Source organism: Syngnathus scovelli, chromosome 20 (assembly GCF_024217435.2).
Source record: "Syngnathus scovelli strain Florida chromosome 20, RoL_Ssco_1.2, whole genome shotgun sequence".
Classification (NCBI taxonomy): domain Eukaryota; kingdom Metazoa; phylum Chordata; class Actinopteri; order Syngnathiformes; family Syngnathidae; genus Syngnathus; species Syngnathus scovelli.
This window is the reverse complement of record NC_090866.1, coordinates 3,771,596-3,778,367: the sequence shown is the minus strand read 5'-3', so window position 1 is coordinate 3,778,367 and position 6,772 is coordinate 3,771,596.

The window sequence follows — 6,772 nt, the reverse complement described above, 5'->3', positions numbered from 1 at the left end:
ACATGGTTTTTACACATGCCCGGTCCTATTCTATGGAGCTCTCTTCCACCTCCGTGGCTGGAAGTGCCACCTCCGGGGATGGAAGTCCACACCGCCACACACCTGGAAGTCGACGCCGGTGCTTGGGGTCGTGTGGCGGTGAACTAGTTACGTTATAGTTATTTGATACATTTTATTTAGTGGAGCAACTTGTATATGTTTTTATCGTTACAGTTCAGTAGTTGTTGGCTCGTTGAACTCTTGTTTTGTTGAATAAAGAGCTGTTTACCAAACCCACGTCTTTCCTTGTACTTTGTTAACGCTACAATATTGTTATATACTAGATCTGTGGAATAACGACGAGGCTGACGTAAGCGGCGCACGCGCAGCGTTGTTGACAAAGGACGAGGAATTTGATTGATGGATTTAATGATTTGGAGTGACACAGATGGTCTGATAATATTGTTCTTTATATGATAGTTATTTGATATATTTTATTTCGTGTAGCAACTTGTACATGTTTTTATCGTTACAGATCAGTAGTTGTTGGCTCGTTGAACTCTTAGCCGTTTACCAAACCCACGTCTTTCCTGGTACTTTGTTAACGCTTCAATATAGTTATATACTAATCTGTGGAATAACGACGAGGCTGACGTCAGCGGCGCACATGCGGCATTGTTGACAAAGGACGAGGAATTTGATCGATGGGTTTAATGATTTGGAGTGACACAGATGGTTTGATAATATTGTTGTTTATATGATAGTTATTTGATAGATTTATATGGGTCTGTGGAATATTTAGACGTCAGCGGCGCGGCGCATACGCAGCATCGTTTCCATAAAGGACGATCGATGGATTTAATGAATTGGAGTGACACAGATAGTTTGATAAACGTGTTATTTATGTAATAGTTATTTGAATAACTCTGAATGTTACGTCAGGCCCGTTCTCAGCTCTTCGTTTGTGTTTATGTCACGTTAGCATACCTATCGTTGAGCCTGTTGTTGCTCGTTCATGTCTGTTCTTGGTGTTGGATTTTGCCGAATGAATTTCCCCCAAAATGCGACTTATACTCCGGAGCGACTTATATGTTTTTTTTTCACTTTATTGTGCATTTTATGGCTAATGCGACGTATATTCCGGAGCGACTTTTAGTCCGAAAAATGCGATACATTGGACTAAAATAAATGGATACAATTAATGTTAATTTCAGACTATTAGCCGCTACCTTTCGCTCAAGTTTTGAACCCTGCGGCTTGTAGTCCGGTGCGGCTTATCTATGGATTTTTTCGTGATTTTTGTGATGACTTGATCACCTTTATACACTTGTAAAAAGGCTGTGTTGTGGCCTGTTGTGTGGCAACCGCTTTGCAAGGCGGAGGGATACATATGTGACATGGTCACTGGGGAGAAGAGTGGTATGTTGATCGCATGTCCGCCAGGCAAATAGTGCCGTATAATTCACATAGACAGAACAAGATCAAGACGGACATTACTGAAGAAAGGAAGCTTTTATACACAAATCGTCATTATGGGGCACAAAAGAAATTCATATGATGCCGCTTTTAAGTTAAAGGCAGTCGATGTTGATGACGTTGTGTTGCGTCTTTATTTCCCAGTCATGTCTACTCTGGAGCTATACGTGTCGCTCGCTAGTTTAATGTAACTTAGTGCTTCGTGCATGAATAAAATTAGCATGAACAGACCCTCATCATGGAAAATGCTAGAAGAAATGGATAAACGCGACGACGAAAGAGAGACTGACCAAGTGTGTGGCAAAGGATATCTGACGCTGTTCCAATCGGACACTGAGGAGGAAGACTTTGATGGTTTCAGTGCACAGGAGGAAGATGAAGACGGCTCTTTTACTGGCTCTTTTTTACTTTTGCTGGTATGTTTTTTTAACCAGCCCTGTTAGTGCTGTGCTACCGTGTTGCTACTGTGTTACTGCCGCGTCTCAGTGCCTTTTACCGGTATGTTTTTTTATACAGCCCGATTAGTGCTGTGTTACTTCCGTGTTCCTGCGATATTACTGCCGCGTCACAGGCAACGTTTAGAAAGATATGTTAAAGTATGTTATTAAAACTTTAAAAAGGCTTTCTGTGTACCGCCTTTCTTTGTAAATAACTCGCGTGCACATGCGGCTTATAGTACGGTGCGGCTTATTCATGATGAAAACAAAGATTTTCGCGACTTTTTTTTTTTTTTGCTGGTGTGGCTTATAGTCAGGTGCGGCTAATAGTCCGGAAATTACGGTATATATGGTTGATTCTAATGAAAAGGTATGCAGTGGGGATACTGTAGTGCAGGCATGTCAAACATACGGCCCGGATCCGGCCCATTGGATCATTTAATCTGGCCCGGCATAAATTTCTGAGTATGTCAAAAAAAGAAGCGAGTCTCTAGATCAGGGGTCACCAACCTTTCTTAAACCGAGAGCTACTTCCTGGGTACTGATTAAGGCAAAGGGCTACCAGTTTGACACACACTTCTGAAATAGCCAATTTACTCAATTTAGCTTTCACTTTGTTATTATTGTCATTTCCAGTTCTCATGTATGTGATTTTAACAAGAATAGCAAAAATAAAGTCAAACCTTGGTTTTCGACCACAATCCGTTCCAGAAGGCGAATCGGTCGAATTCCGAATCCATTTTTCCCATTACAAATAATAGAAAAAAAATTAGTCCGTTCCAAGACTAAAAAAAAAACCCTTTTTTTTTTTTTTTAAACATTTTTTTTCATTTGCGCATTTTTCTCCGATCGCGCAACTGCGGAGCACCACCGAACGCGCAACCGTAGCGCGTCGCCGACCGCGCAACTGCACAGCGCTGGTCGCATTATTGTGACAGAGCCGTCGCTGAAATTTAGAAAATATTTTTAAAGTCCTGATGTACTTTCTAAAATTTAAGTGGACTTCAGTGCTCGGGGAGCTTTATTTGGTCCGATCGCGCAACTGCAGCGCGCCGGGCGCTCAGTGTCGCATTGCTTTAAGAGCGTCTTTGTGTTATAGGATGGCTTTACCGCTCCCACTTGCTTTCTTTGGAGGCATGATTAGGGATTAATACAATCCTCAAAGTAACGAAAATACAATTACTACAGATTCAGTCGGCATCCGGGCCGCGCGGTCGGGTTTTCTCGGGTCCTCCCGGCTCATCTCGTGAGGTTCGACCTCCGAATTTTGTTCAACAACCGAAGCATAAAAATCTCGAATTTTTTGTTCAAATTCCGATTTGTTCGAGAACCGGGACGTTCGGAAACCGAGGTTTGACTGTAAAATAAATAGATGCAGCTCACTGACAAGTGCCGCTATTTGAGCTAATTTTAGAACAGTCCTGCGGGCGACTCATGCGGACCTCACGGGCTACCTGGTGCCCGCGGGCACCGTGTTGGTGACCCCTGCTCTAGATCATTTCTATCAAAAGTTATGATTTTTTTAAATAAATACAAACCAAGTGCTCCCTCCGGCCACGGGAGGGCAGTAAATGTGTAAAAGAGCTCACGTCCAGCGGCATTGACACGAGTTAGTACTAAAACCAAACCATCAATCTTGCTTCACAATTCACCACAAGTTATCGGTCAACACACCCTTCCCAAAATGGCACTGTCAAAAAAAAGAAAAGTGGACACGGAGTGCAGAGTTTTCAAGGAAAAATGGACTGAGCATTATTTATTCACAGAAGTTACTCTGCGCATTTCTCTTGTCTCACAGCTGTTCGACCGTCGCGATAATGATTTGAAAAAATATAAAGACAACATAACAGATTTTCTGCGAGAGTTTGAGCAGAGGTTTCAGGTATTCAGTGAACTTGAGAACAAATTTGGCTTTTTTCGCTCGCCATTTACAGTGAAGCCTTCTGATATGCCAGCTGACATTCAACTCGAGCTTATTGACTTGCAGTGCGATTCCGCTATTAAGGATAAATTTGGGTCCGTGGGATTGGATACGTTTTATCAATATTTCGTGCCAGGTTACCCCAAATTAACAGCCATGGCTGCAAACGTTCTATCCATGTTTGGGACTACTTATTTTTGTGAGCAGGTTTTCTCCGTAAATAACAATAATAAAACAAAGCAGCGCTCAAGGTTAACAAATAAACACTTGAATGATATTGTTAAATGTGCTGCTACTCAGGATTTTACACCCAATATTGATACACTTGTGAAGGCAAAAAGATCCCAAGTTTCAGGAGCCAGCAGCAGCAAGTAGACTGCAGGAGTGCAGTGAAAGAGAAAAAAAGTGTGATGACACGAAATTTGTTTGCACTCATTAATACAGATCATTAAAAATAAGATTAATCTGGTTTCATATTAAAGACAGTTAATATTGTGCAGTATATTCTCAGCTTCAGTAGGCCCAACCTAGTAGTTTGATCGGATGTAGTATAAGCATGCACTGCTATAATTTTTATTTTGTATTTCTTTTTTTATTTATTTCAAAGCAGTACGACAATTAAGGCGAGAATATTTTTTTTCATAGCTCCCACTTGAGTTTGTTAAGTGTGGTGAGTTGGTTCAGGTGTAAAACTGCATTCACTTCATTGTTAAAGTGAACCATGAAATCATTTTTTTTCATTGTTTGTGAAAAAAATGTGTTGCGCTTAGAAAAGATTCCTTGTCATCTGTGATTATAATATGTAGGGTAGGCTACAAATGTAGGCTGAATGATAAAGCATAGTACTGAAAAACAAAGCAAAATATTTGGAGTTGACATTCTTTTACTGATCCGGCCCACCTGAGAACAGAAAGTCTGGATCCGGCCCCAGAGCCAAACTGAGTTTGACATGCCTGCTGTAGAGGGTATCATCTTAGTATGTGACGCTGTCACAGCCGTGCTGTTGCATAACTGTGACCTCCAGCACTGCTGCTGTTTACTCGGGTACAGTTCCCCCCCCACCCCACTCACCTCCCCTACATATTCTCAGTAATTATACTGCTTACATGGCTTCAGACAGGCGCGAAGGCAGCTTTGTTGCTAAATAAGCTGTTGGCACTTGATCAAGATATCCCTCTTATCAACTAATGCTGTCAGCAGAAAAGAGCGCATGCACAATCAAGCCCGAGAGCAATTTTACTGACTGCATTAGAATCTGATTTCATTTACAGTGGTTGAAATGTCTTTTTTTTCTTTATATGGTATATTCTGTTCATAGTGTTGGTGAAAATTAGGTGTCACATTGTAACCTTTCCCGCATTTTCAGTTGTAGAATTTTCATCTTGGAGGCTGAAAAACGCTGAGAGGCTGAGAAACGCTTCTGACTTCCACTGAGATTAGCGTCACGTCTGCAGTCCTGCTTTCGGTGTCACTTATGATTAGCGCTCCTCCCCAATGATCTGCAGGAAAATGTGCCGGGCCTTGTGGAAAAGGTCCTCAGCAGCTTGATGATCAGACCACATTGGAGCTGCAATGATGCAATAGGTTGGGTGAGCTTTTCAAAAACACGACAACTTTTATATTATGATGAAACATTTTTTGTAGACTTGGGTTTGATTAAAAAAAAATAAAAAATGAAGTGACTGTTCCCCAGGAGAATTTGAGGAAGTCGATTGCCTCTAAAGAACTTCTTACATTTCAATCCGCCTTTGAAACTTTCAAGGGGATGAGACCATTTCAAAAGCGACATGTTTTTGATGGCCTCTTGTGACCACACGAAAACCGGTTCTGGCTATAATCACCGCTGGAGTCTGAGGTGCGTAAGCAATGACAGCCCTCGGTGGCTTGCACGCGGTCACGATAACTGCCCTGACGTGTTGCTAATACAGTAGATAATGGTCACAGACAGAAAGGACAGCGGGCCCGTGGGTCAGGCGGCACCGCGTCACTGCACGAATTGGTCATCTCCTAAAAAGGCTTACTCAGCATTACAAAGCCTTTCGGTAACTTCCTGCCTTAAGTGAAGTTGATGTGTGGGATAAGTTTCATTGGGATGGAGTCGGAGTGGCAAACAAAACATTTTTAAATGAAACACAATAGTTATAAGGCAACATTGTAAAAGTCTGAATTTAGTGCTTTTAACTGTAAACAAATATGCACTAAGTTTTGTCATTTTTGGATAATTAACAGACATTTTAGCTTATTGGGGCACTCCTTAAAGGGTACCTTTGGTCATTAGCCATATTAACATTTTTCTATTCTACGAATATGGCTTAATCAAATTCCTGAAATTTATTTTAAAAAAGCAACTCATGTAGGAAATAAAGGGCTTTTAGTAAGTGTGACAAATACCGGGAGCATCCATGTAGCTTAGTTTGTGGCTGACAAACTGACGTCAGCAAGTTGATAGCATCTTGGCTAGCTCCAATCTCGTCCCCTGCGTTGGTGCAGTGCCAACAATTTTTGCCCATAAACAGAGGAAAACTGATGTGAAAAGGCAGCAGCGTCATGAAAAGAGATCCCAGAGACAAAACATTGCCGTTCTGAGACAGGTATGTATCTGTGATAAGCAGTTTTTGTCCCCGATTTTGATAAATTACTGGGCGATTATTGTGGTTTGTTTACATCGGTTTCCCGTCATGGCGGGCAGGCGCATTTTGCCAGGGAAGTTAGTTTCCTGTTAAGTGATTTTAGTAACAACTATGATCAATTGGTCTTTTAAGTAAATGTTTGGATGCTGATTTGTATAATACAGGGATGAAAATGGCAAATGTGAAAAAGGACGGAAAAGTAGCCAGGGGGGTATACGCTGTCGAGGCGGGCGGAGGAACGCCCGCGAGAGTCGCCGAGGCTAACGCCCATATATAAAAGAAATATTTTCTCAACGGATTTACACGATTCACGAAAATACTTTCGACGG